General features: G+C 35.7%; 1 pseudogene; it reads right to left on the bottom strand.

Moving 5' to 3' along the window:
• Positions 1-4506: 4506 nt before the first annotated feature.
• Positions 4507-5692, bottom strand: LOC125871893 (transcription factor SRM1-like; annotated as a pseudogene).
• Positions 5693-13402: the final 7710 nt, after the last annotated feature.

Below are 13402 nucleotides of genomic sequence, written 5' to 3'. Positions count from 1 at the left end.
AAGTGATAACATATCACTTGTCTCCGACAAATTCTCCCCCTACCAAAAACTCTCAAAGCCCCTAGGACTACATTGTGAATGTTGATTACGTTAGAAGGAACAAACCTCTATTTATAGAGTTCTAAGCCTTTTCCTACAAGAAAATGACTAGTCAATTCTAAATCTTTTCCTAAAAGAAAAACCTATTTATGATAAGAAACTCAGGGGAAATAAAACCCAACATGTTTTTACCCTTTTTCCGTAAAAAAAAGAGTACTTCAAACATCAATCCACATTGGTGCAGTCACAACTCTTTAGAAAAGTCACAACTCTTCATAAACGTCACAACTCTTCATAAAAGTCACAACTTTTCACAAAAGTTACAATTCTTCGTTTTTCATTCACACATTTTAAAACCAAACACATAATTCCACGGCACCAAAAGAAGAAACAATAAAAAAGGAAAATTAATTTCAATTGCAATGCAACATTACTATTCTTGTGCTTCTCAGTCCACAACTCATAACATTGCTGGAATGATTGATATTCATAACATTTGGCTCTTCAGTAAACAAAACTTCTATTTCTTCCACTATTATTTGTACGGTTTTTTTCCGCTATAGGGGATTCGAATTCAAATACATTAATTAAGCTTCTTATGAAGTGTGTTTCATTTCTTAAAGTTTCCTTCCTCCTATTTCATGAAGCTTAATGTTTTACTGTAAGTCATAGTAATTCATGTAACTATTGCAATTTCTTTTTGCTATTTTGGAGACTTTTTTTCTTTAACTTTGTTAAAAATCACAACAAGGATGATTGAAAATTGATCTTCCTTTTTGAACCTTTCTACAGGCTTCTTCTATATATTTTGGGAAACTTATTTGAGGGTTATGCTATATTTGATAGCACATAACAACAAATATGTGATAACTAATACGGAACCAATGGCAAAGTTTGTTAAAAGAACCAAACAAATTACTCTCTTGCTTGCCACAAGTTAGTATATAATTTTTATTGTTTTATCTTAGGTAAGAACATTTTGTATGTCATTGCACTCTTCCTAAAATATTAGTTTAGAGACAATTACTCCACTTCCTTTATTGCAAATTGACTAATTTGTCATATTTCTTCCTCTCTTATTTTTTGGCATAACAAGAGATCAAGTTTTGTTTTCTTGAAACTAACAGATGCCCAAAATAAACTATAACAAAATTATTTTTATCGACAATAAATATGCACATTAACGAAGAGTGCTAGAGTCTTTACCGATATTAATTAATTGTCATTAGATTCAATGTTGCTATAGACATTAAAGACATTTATAGAGAATACTAATACATATTTAGTGGCAATTAAGCTATTAATTATGGTTAAAAGATTATTTTTGTTGTAGTGATAACTCTTTCTTTTGGCTTCTTTCAATTAAATTTGTGAATTTTAAATTGGCGTGAAGGGGGTTTTCGTGTTGCACCGGGTTTGTGACTATTTTAATCGCACTAGTGTTATCAACATGTAACAATGTGGGAGATGTAATAACGACACCAAGATCAAATAATTGCCGTTGTAGCCAAACAATTTCTGAACTTCCTATCAACATAGCACGTTACTCAGCCTCCTTAGATGATTTAGACGTACAAGATTGTTTCTAAACATGCACCAACCAGTAAGCGTTGTGAATAGGGACAACCAGCCCAATCTGCATTAGTATATCCTTCAAGGTGTATAGAAGAATCAGAACTGAAAAGAACAACTTGACTCATAGAACCACAAATATACCGAATGACATGAAGTAATGAAGTGTGATGTATATAATAAGGATTAGCCACAAACTGACTTAGAGCATGTACTGCATATGAGATGTTCGGTCTTGTCATAGTGAGATAAACTAATGATGCCACCAACTGCTGGTATAATGTTGGTTCATTGAATGGTTCTCCATCAACCTCCTTGTACTTCGTATTAATCTCCATCGGGGTGTACACAACCTTCTCATCAGTAAGACCATCCCTTATAACAAGATCACTAGCATACTTTTATTCTGAAGCATGATCCCAGTAGGCAAGTATATAACCTCAAGTCCAAGAAAGTACGTCAGTCGTCCTAAGTCCTTCTTCTTACATGAGGTATGCAATAATTCTTTCAACTTAGTGATATTATCTTGATCATTTCATGTGATAATGATATCATCAGCATAGATGAGAAGTATTGTGATACCTACTGAAGAAGTACGAAGAAACAAGGAATAATCCGAAGAACTCTACGAGAAGCCCATTGTTTGAATCGTGGATAGAAATTTATCAAACCAAGCTTGGGGAGCTTGTTTTAAGCCATAAAGAGATTTTCAAAGACGACAAACTGCATTTGGTCTTGGCAGAACACACCCCTGTGGTGGTTTCATAAACACAACTTCTTCTAGGTTGCCGTGAAGAAATACGTTTTTCACATCCATCTGATNGTATTGTGATACCTACTGAAGAAGTACGAAGAAACAAGGAATAATCCGAAGAACTCTACGAGAAGCCCATTGTTTGAATCGTGGATAGAAATTTATCAAACCAAGCTTGGGGAGCTTGTTTTAAGCCATAAAGAGATTTTCAAAGACGACAAACTGCATTTGGTCTTGGCAGAACACACCCCTGTGGTGGTTTCATAAACACAACTTCTTCTAGGTTGCCGTGAAGAAATACGTTTTTTCACATCCATCTGATGTAAGGCCTAGCCTCTCATTGAAGCCACAACCAATAATGTTTGTATCATTGTCATTTTAGCAACAAGTGGATAATTTCCTCATAACTAGAAAGACATAAGATATTCTGAAATAGTATTCTCTATTGATTCAATATACAATAGAAAACATATATTTATAGCTATACAATTGTAGGGTTAGAGTCCTATTCTAACAGTTACTTCGGTTGTGCCCCTCCTCTTAATTTCGAGGGCGTTTCTGTTCTCCATCTTCCATTTTCAATATTCCCACTCACAATGTTGAAAGCAGTTTTCTGGTGGCCCAAGAGTACCAAATTTCCCATCACAATAAGGTGCCTGCGCTGACATCCGATTCCTTTCAAGAAAATTCTTAATATTCCAGATCGTGTGGTGTCTCAGAAAAACAAATCCACTCTTCTTATTTATACCCAAAGTGTGTATTGCTTTTATTATCTTACCAATTTTCCCATCACAATGAACTACTAATTGCATTCAAGAATGTGTACATTCACAAAGAAGAGAATTTCTACGTGCGCAGACAATGCTGCTTAACCCATGGTCATCCCCCCCAAAAGGAAAGCACGACACAATACCTGATGCATCTAACTTTGACTGCACGAACCACATAAATCTGCCTACCCATTGATGATATATTATTTCGGAGTCTGAAATGTAAATTAAACATTTTAAAATCATCTTAAAATTAGAATAGTAATACCTCACCAAGAAGGTAGATGAATTGCTTAGCCTAGACTATCTTGACCTTAGTTTCTTTCGTTTTCTATTTAGAATCTTGTTCGTAGGAAACTAGATCATCTATGGAAATAAAGTCCTATGGATGTTAATACGTATGTCATTTATGACAGAAAATTTAATCCTTTCCAAAAGTATGTGATGCCAATGAAATTGAATTTTGAGAATCTTAAATTCGGGCTAGTGAAATTATTGCATGTTTTATGGATGTTTCACCTAGTAAAATTCGGGCTAGTGAAAATTTCATACATGCCTCACCTAGTAAAATTATTGCATGTTTTATGGATCGTAGTTCCTACCGTGGAGGGGGGGGGGGGGATGACAAAGTTGTACTATGTTGATGATAAGAATCATGGCTAGTGAATTTGTATTTTTGGGTTTCACCACTCAGTATACAAAGTTCAATGCCGTTGATTCCGGTTCACACTGGATAAGCCCCACTAAGGAGTAAGGATAAAACATTTCAGTTGAAAAATGGATTTCACTTACCTCTTGTTAAGGGTAAAAAGAGTGTCCTTTATACGTAACGAAGACAAGAGTATACAGGTCCGCCATGGGAAAATAAGAGCTCATCGATTTATCATTCTTTACTTCCCGGGTCAATAAATTGGTAGTCCTCCAATTTCCCCTCGAATGTTTATAAGAAATAACTTATGCTACTCATATTGCCCCAGATTGACAAATAAAAAGACGCATGGAAATACAAGTTTTCTTGTGTGAACATTCAAGTTGACAATCGGCTTCTCGACAGTAGATGGACTTTAAAATGATCAAATTGATCCCTAATGTATGGGGTTGGACTATTTTAGTCCTTTCATACATATCACGTAACAGAAAGTCCTTAATGCACAGAAAAAATGATTATTTTGTCCCTCAAACAATTGCAAAAAAACAAAGGCAAGAACTTTGAAAACAATTGCTAATGTTTTTTTATTTTTGAAATATTTCAACCAAAATCCACTTGTCTAGCAATACTATCTAAAGCAGATTAAGAATAGATAAGGAAGAGCAGTAGTAGTCAGAATCAGAACATCTAAAAACAAGTCTTCAATAAACAAGTGCAGCAAATCAGAACATCTGATCTGTGAACAGATCATGCGGATTAAAAGTGCCTTCATCATCAACGGTGAGGGTCTAAACTGCGCCATACTCCATCACCAAAGTAAGATGAGGGGGAAAAGGGAGGTAACTGAGCTGGAGCCTCCCCTGCAGCTGCATAACCGGACATTCCGGTTTGAGCAGTTGGTGCTATCCCAGCATCAGAAGTTGGTGCCATCCCGACATCAAAAATCAAATTGAAATCATTGTCTTCGTCCATGGGGTGACTGAGTAATGCTTCAAGTTCACTCCCAATTCTAGGGATAGAATGACTGGAAGTTCCACTGCTAGCATCAACATTCACAAAAGCATTTTCGCCTGAGAGTTCTCCTCCGACTACTGCTGTCATCTGCTCAGCATTGGTGCTCTCTCGATGACAGATGCTCTCAGTGCTAGTGTTCGGCACTGCTTGTGATCCCTCGCAAGCAGGTCCAATCATGTCCACAGTGATTGGAACTTGGGAAGTACCACCGAATTCAGCATCTACTCCAGTGATATCTAGAACACTTGGTTTTGCTCTTGCTCTTCTTTTCCCTTTCTTGTTGGCTTCAACGCGCTTGAAATACTTCTGGGCATGGGTAGCCACTTGCATTGGGGTTCATGTTTTCACGCAGTTCCTAGATATACTTCTCCAATCACCTTTTCCATAAATATCTAAGCCCCGGAGAAATGACCTATAACAGGAAAGATAGAAATGACCTTAAAAGTTTTACTCTCTCAAAGCCTTCTGCATGCACTGTGTAAAATCACATATACACCCCCCAAAACATTAAAACATATATGACCAGACAGTCAGACTCCTAAAAAAGACAAGCAAATAAACCCTCAAAATCTGTACTTAGTAAACCAACCTGTGTTCCTCTTCTGTCCAAGGAGTCCCTCTTCGCCAGTCAATATCTGCTTTCGTATTTTGGTTGGCATTGCTTTGCATTTCTGGATAATTAGGTAATGGAGTGCCTCCAGAATCGATGGCATTGATATCTTCTAAGAGTATATTATAGTGATCCTTGATCTCATCAACTGTTTTTCCAGGAAGTGCTTCTTCCATCTTCGTGAGTAGATTGTTATCATTAAAGTATATCGCAAGGATATTCTCAAAGATTTTGTCCTCCTCCCTAGTCCAGATTGAGCTATTGCATGTTCGGTCGGTGCTCATTTTATTTTAGACCTGCAAGGAAATATCAAGCATGAAAAAGGAAAGTACTTGAAGAGGATTCAGAAAACGGACGAGTGTCAATATATGACAAAAGCAACCATAAACATCGGACATCTAAAATAAGATTTTTTGTAACCCCTGACATTTAGTAAACAAAAACAATCGCAACAAGACATGTATTCCTTTAAATCAGCTATGGATACTAAGAGAAGTAATAAGTGACTAGTAAAACGAACAAACATGAAGATACAAGTGGTATACTACCCACATAAGTATCCAGAGATACAAAGCATATTATTAAAGCATCTACGTTCTTTACCTTTTCTAACGGATGGAAGGTTTTATAATAAGAAAGAAGACAACTATTTGCTTGTTAGATAAGAAAAAATTATATCACTGAAATATGTATTTCTGTTCTTGTTAGTGACACAAAAATAAAAGATCTATGGCCCTGTACCACATAACGAGAAATAAATATTGTCAATCCAACATATGTTATCAAAAGAAATCAATCCTCATTTGTTAAGAGTTTCAGGATAAGAACATTATTGTAGAGTAATACCTGAACAACTTTCTCTCCTAAAAAAAGTAGAAATTTAACAAGACGAATGTAAGCAATATCAAATAGGAAAGTGTTATTTTGCATTCCCTCATATTCTACCCCAGAATCCAAGAGGAAGTCAATCATTATGATATTGTCAATAAAGTCTCTCCGGTATCTTCTTGTTACATTTATACAACTTGAAATAGCAAATCGAAAAGGAAAAAGCCATATTCCTTTGTCACACAATCTAACTATTTAAAACTAGTGAAAGTGCAATGACAAATTATATCCAAGACAACAAATCAAAAGGAAAGCTATACAAATTCTTATTTTTCCTTTTTGAGAAACACTCAAATCTCTACAGATTAACTTTAAACAACAGAAAACATTCTAAAGAAGAGCAGAGGCCATGATATTCACCTCTTCAGAATCTACCTCAAAACCAATATCTAAATTAATCATTTTCTGATTGTCTGCAAATTTGTTCATTTGAACGGAAGATTTATAGAACCAACAACATATCCAGTCAATCCCACAAGTGAGGTACGGGTATGATATAGTGTACGTAGACCTTATCTCTACCTTGGGAGGTGTTGAAATTAGGACTATTATGTAAATATATATTTCTTGGAGTAGGGGTCAAGTATTTGTCCTAATTCTACTCTAATTATACTTGTCAACAAAGTATTAGTTGTATCTATATATACCTCTATTATGAGATGAATAAATGACGCGAAAGGAAAAATATTCTCTAAACCTAAAAGCCTACATGGTATCAGAGCAATCAGATTCATAAAACTTGAACCCCAACCTCATTTTTTCCAAGATGGGTGATACTACGCCTTCCTTTGGCACAACAAGAAACCCTATGAACTCAACTGTAACAAACCCTACCTCAATTATAGTTCAATAAGACAACTCGCCCTTTCCAACGTGAGTTATCCTTGATGAAACGAATTTCTCATTATGGTCTCAATTGATGGAGATGTGTATCGGAGCTCGAAACAAGGTTGGTTACCTTATCGGTAAAGCAAAGAAACCCGAACAAACTGACTCGGGTTATGCAATATGGATTACAAAGAACCAGAAGGTGAAGAGCTGGCAGATTGACTCGATGAGTCCCACCCTGATGCAACGGTTTATCAGGCTTTCCACGGCAAAGGAAATTTGGGAAGTAGTTGCCAAAACGTTCTATGATGGTTTTGATGAAACCCGATTGTTTGAACTACATCACCTTCACCGCTATGCATACGGAAGACCCCTGTCCACGTACTATAACGAATTGGCTGCTATTTTTCAGGAAATTGATCACTGAACAAATACACAGGATGGATCTGTTAAGGGTATTATTCAGATGCATTCTATGATGGCAAGGCTATGAGTTCATATATTTCTCAATGGACTTGATGCAAAATTTGATCAAGTTCGTGGTGAGATGTTTAGGAAGGATACAAAGCTTAACCTAGAAAGTACATATGCTTATGTCTGAAGAGAAGCTCAACAGAGGCAGACTATGGGCAGTGCTCGACTAATTCATGAGAGAAGAAACCTCGCAAAGTCATTCCAAACAGAGTTGTAGTCACAACTTCTTCATGAACTATTCAACCTATAATGATGGTAAAATAGAACCTCGTGTCAATATGACGCAACCAGGTATTACCGGTAATAACAATGTTAATGTTAATGTTAATGTTACTGCACCTTCTACGAATAGTACTTGGATTTTAGATAGTGGAGCATCTGATCACATGACCAAAGACCCAAGCGAATAACAATCATTAAAACCATCTCTCATCCCTTTATTTCTACCGCTAATGGCGGTACTTCTCCAGTTATTGGAGCAGGACCAGTTGTCTTAACATATGCTTTAAGACTTGACACTGTTTTGGTTGTACCTACTCTAGATCATAATTTAGCCAAGTTACCTCCTTTCACAATTGCACTGTAACCTTTTGGCCTCTTTTTTGTAACTTTCAGGACATTCTGACTTGGAGGACTCTTGGTTATGGTGTTAAGCGACACAATCTCTACTTTCTGGAATTGACTAAAGGCGGAGAGAAGAAATTCAGTCATGCATTCCGCACATATGGGGTTGAGAAAGCGCGGGACCATGTATGGTTATGGCATAGATGGCTCGGACATATCTCGTTTGGTTATCTTCAGAAATTTAAACCATATTTGTTTTTAGGTTTAGATAACTCAGTTTTTCATTGTGACATTTGTGAATTAGAGAAAATCATTGTGTTTCATATTTACCAAGTTTGAATAAATGTTCTGAACCTTTTGCTATTATACATTCTGATATTTGGGGCCTTGCAAAAGTTGCAACTCTGTCTCAAGCTTGTTATTTTATTACTTTCATAGATGAATGTACTAGGATGGCATGCATATCATTACTTCGAAAGAAAAGTGATGTGTATATTGCATTCAAATATTTTTATAATATGGTACGCACTCAAGATCAACGACAAATTAATCTATGTTTGTCAATCTAACAATGCCATGGAATTTATGCAATCTACTATTGACTAATACCTTCGGCAATGAGGTATACGTCATCAAACATCCTGCATACACACCACAACAAAATGGCCTAGCAGAAAGAAAAAAATAGACAGATTATGGAGATTTTATGTGCATCTCTCTTTGGCATGAATATGCCAACTATTTATTGGGGGGAGCGGTTAAGTCTGCGGCTTATCTTATTAATCGGGTTCCATCTCGAGTCATTAATTTTGAGACTATGCAGCAAAAGCTCCATTCTTTTTGTTCTCTTCCTCATCTACCAAACTTAGAGCCAAGGGTGTTTGGTTGCACAATATATACTCACATTCCCAAAACTCTATGAGGAAAATTGGATCCGTGTGCAAGACGGTGTGTGTTTGTTGGCTATTCAGAATTTCAGAAAGGATACCGCTGTTATGACCCACAAAATAAGAAACTATATGTTACTCTTAATACATCTTTCCGTGAGTCAAAACCATATTATGAAGGTGGAGTGACACTCTCATCTCTTCAGGGGGAGAATGAAATAGAAGAGACTAGGATGAATAGAGCTTTAGGGGGAGAAATTTAGTTCTTGGAATTAGAAGGTCACGAGGAAAGATCAAATGCACATATCAATGTCTAGTAGGGAAGTTGATCTATCTGACTCACACAAGGCCAGACATTGCATATGTTGTAAGTGTTGCGAGTCAGTTCATGCTGAACCCAACAGAAGATCATATGGAACTTGTTTATAAAATTTTATGATACTTGAAGAGAGCTCCAGGAAAAGGACTATTGTTCTTGAACAATGAAAAAAATGTCATCAAAGGCTACGCAGATGCAGATTGGGCAGGAGATCTCTTGACCAGGAAATCAACCTCAGGTTATCTCACTTTTTTCGAAGACAATCTTGTCACGTGGAGAAGTAAGAAGCAAAAGGTTATCGCGAGGTCTAGTGCAGAAGCAGGATTTCGAGGGATGGCCAATGGCTTGTGTGAGCTATTATGGATTAAATATGTCATGAGGGATCTTAGAATTGAATGTACAAGACCTATGAACTTATTCTGTGATAACAAAGCTGCAATTCAAATAGCACAGAACCCTGTTCAACATAATCAGACTAAGCATGTTAAAATTGATCAACACTTCATTAAGGACAAGTTAAATCAAAAGATCATACATTTTCCATTTGTCAAGTCTGAAAGTCAGGTGGCAGACGTACTCACCAACGTTGTATCAGGGAAGGTCTTCCACGAGGTGATTGGCAAGTTGGGCATGATAGACATATATGCACCCCCTTGAGGGGGAGTTTGAAATTAGGATATTATGTAAATATATATTTCTTGGAGTAGGGGTCAAGTATTTGTCCTAATTCTACTCTAATTATACTAGTCAACAAAGTATTAGTTGTATCTATATACACCTCTATTGAGATGAATAAACGACACGAAAGGAAAAATATTCTCTAAACCTAAAAGCCTATAGGAGGTAGAGAGGTTGTTTTTTCAATAGACCCTCGGCTCAAAGAAAAGCCTATCAAAGCAGAAAAAAAAGGGAAGATTTGTGTAATCCCACAAGTGAGGTTTGGGGAGGGTAGAGTCTACATAGACCTCAGTCCTACCTTTGGAGGTAGAGGGGCTATTCCCGATAGACCCTCGGTTCAAGGAAAAACATATTAAATCAGATCGAAAAAGAAAATATTTACGGAACAAAAAAAATAAAGAATATACCCAGTGTAATCCCACAAGTAAGGTGTGGGGAGGATAGGTAAAGAACTATTTACGATAGACCCTTAGCTCAGGGAAAACCATATCGAAGAAGATCTAAAAAGGAAAGATTTACAGAACCAAAAAGGGAAAGCCATAAAAGATCTTACTGTTTCTCTAAAAAATATTTTTGATAGACCCCCGTCTTAAAGATAAGCATGTCAAAGAAGATCAAGAAAAGGGAAGATTTACAAAACTGTGACAACAAATCAAAAAACAAATCCAAAAAAGATCTTTCTTTTTTCATAAAAGTCATATCTCTATAAATTAATTTTCATAAACAAAAAGCACGTTAAAGAAGATTACCGTAAAATGTCAGCACAACTGTGGGCAGAACCTGATGATGAAAAAGCTAAGCACAGTCGAAGAAAGCTTTTGGATGAATCAACCTACAATGATAAGATTTATCATCTATGTATACAAGTATTCAAACACACACATATATAATCAAGAAAAAAAATAGAAAATTTTGGGCAAAAAGATTAATTTCACACCTGCGATTTGTCCTTCCTGCAATTCTAAAGCTTATTGTACTTGTTACTTCACAAAAATATTTCTATTAGGGCATTTCATCTATATTAAAGGAGATAAGCATATCAAGATTACTGTAATTTGAATTTTTTTAACAGTTAGTGTAATACAAACAAAAAGTTTAAAATGTGCCAAGTTGTGCTACCTAACCTTCCAAAATACAAAAAAAAATTGTTTTGAGGCTTTAAGGGACATATTGTGGAAAGGGATGAAATTGAAGAGGGAGTGATCGAAGTGATGAAAAGGAAAAGCTTCCAAACCTTCCCTTCTTTATTTATTTCCGTCTATGTAGAGGCCAATTGTTTTCATATTTGATAGTCAAGTCGGGTAAGATACTCCCTAATAAAGACGACTTAGTATACACGAGAGATAGGTTTTCTCTACCATTTTTTTATGAATACAATGTATAGATAGACAGTATGCTATACATCATCAATTTGAAGGACGACCCTACAAACAAAAAAGTAGGATATGGGAACGAACACATTTTATTATGAAAAGGTAGGATAAAAATATTATTAGATAATTTATTTTTTTGATCGAATGAACACATTTTATTCAAAAACATCCAGAGTATCATTACAACATCTCATACAACTAGTCTCAAACTTGATCCAAAACCTATACAATTCATCTCGTTTAATTTGATATATTCCTTCTATCGAATTCCTATCTTTTGCCGACAAGTTTGTGAAAACAAATGTTCTATATTTTCAGGATGATCACCACATAACAAGCATGAAGTATCCAGGCACATATATTCATCGATCTTAGTCAATTCTACATTGTCAACAGTCTTCTATGCATTGCAATTTATGAGACTATGCTTAGTTATATTTTAATATATAGTGTTGCGTTCATTCATTTCCTTTGTGGACACGGAGGTGGGGAATGATCCCAAGCATTGCGAGGGAGATTTTCACTAGAACAAATTATAAAACTTGATTAATATTAGGCCTTTTTAGGTCACATTGAAGAATATATGTTTTGTTAAGTTTGAAATAAACTCGATTGAAATTCATTCATTTTAATCAGATGTTTCAAGTTTTTAGAATAGAAAAACTCTTGATAAATAGACTAAACACCCCCCACTCGCTCTTCTTAATAGCTTAAAAATATGATTGCTAGTTAATTCTTTCAGTGAGATTATCAAGTACTACACTACGAGAAATAAAGGATTTTGCGATGATTACTTTGCACCAATAAAATAACTGTCACTATACTATATTTAACCGCAATAATAAATATGAGTATGTATAACTAGTACTCTATATAAATGGCGCTAAAAGGAAAATCTATTGTCACTAAATGTCTCTTTTGGTGTAGAGCTAGCGGACTTCAAATAACCTGCGCAACTTGAAGATCACTGGATTGGACCTTTAGATTTTAAAGCAACCATGTAGATGTAATATCCCCAATTTCAAACAAGTTATTTCCTGCAACACGAGTAAAAGTGACTTGATGATGTAAAAATTACTTATACTAATGGAGTACATAACTTGACCTTGTAAGAACACAATGTAAAAGAAAAAATTGATATCATCAAGATTCCAAATACCATCAAAACTTCCTTTCGCGCACACCACCAAAAGAGTGGCAAACTTCATCTACATTAGATATTTTTCTGAATAAGAAAAAAATTGCAAAGTGTAACATCACAATAAGATTGAGCAGCATCCATTAGAACAACAATCTGTAACGTCAGCTGCTATCTCACCAATCACTTGGTATGCTCTTTATGATATCCGAATCACCTGAGTTGGAGTAAGAGAAAGGAAAAAAATGCCCTTAAACTATGCGAGATTGAACAAATTATCCTTTGTTGTTGTTCGCATAGTTTAAGTGCATTTTTTACCCCTTTTCCATAAAAAAGAAAGTACTTCAAACATCAATCCACATTGAATAAACAGTAATAGTCCTACCAGATTCAGTCCCCAAATCAACTAGAGGGAGATATATAGTACTAGAACTAAAAATTCACAAGAAAGAATATGCCAATCTAAAGAACGTGATCATAAATATAGCAAATACAAGACATCTAGGGTGGCTATATTTCTCTCTATTTGTAATCCGATACAAGAATCAATTGATTCCATCAAACTAGCTATATGTTGTGTATTGTCAACGATTTCCACATAAGGTGGCAAGATGATGTCTTGAGCAGTTACATATACAGGATCCTTGACACAAATTGTCACGACCCGAGTCTACCCCCTGGACATGGCCGGCACTCAAGAACCATTGCTGGTCCCCAAGCAAACCCTCATCCTGGCTGACTACAAGCGGAAGACTAACTTAAGCATGCAAAAGCTTAAAAACTGAATAAATATTCATGAAACTTAAATAGAAAGCTTTAACTCAAAAGAAAACTCCGAATAAAAT

The sequence above is a fragment of the Solanum stenotomum genome, chromosome 7, assembly GCF_019186545.1.
Source record: "Solanum stenotomum isolate F172 chromosome 7, ASM1918654v1, whole genome shotgun sequence".
NCBI classification, from domain to species: domain Eukaryota; kingdom Viridiplantae; phylum Streptophyta; class Magnoliopsida; order Solanales; family Solanaceae; genus Solanum; species Solanum stenotomum.
The sequence above is the reverse complement of the archived record's forward strand: the minus strand, read 5'-3'. Positions and strand labels throughout refer to the sequence as shown.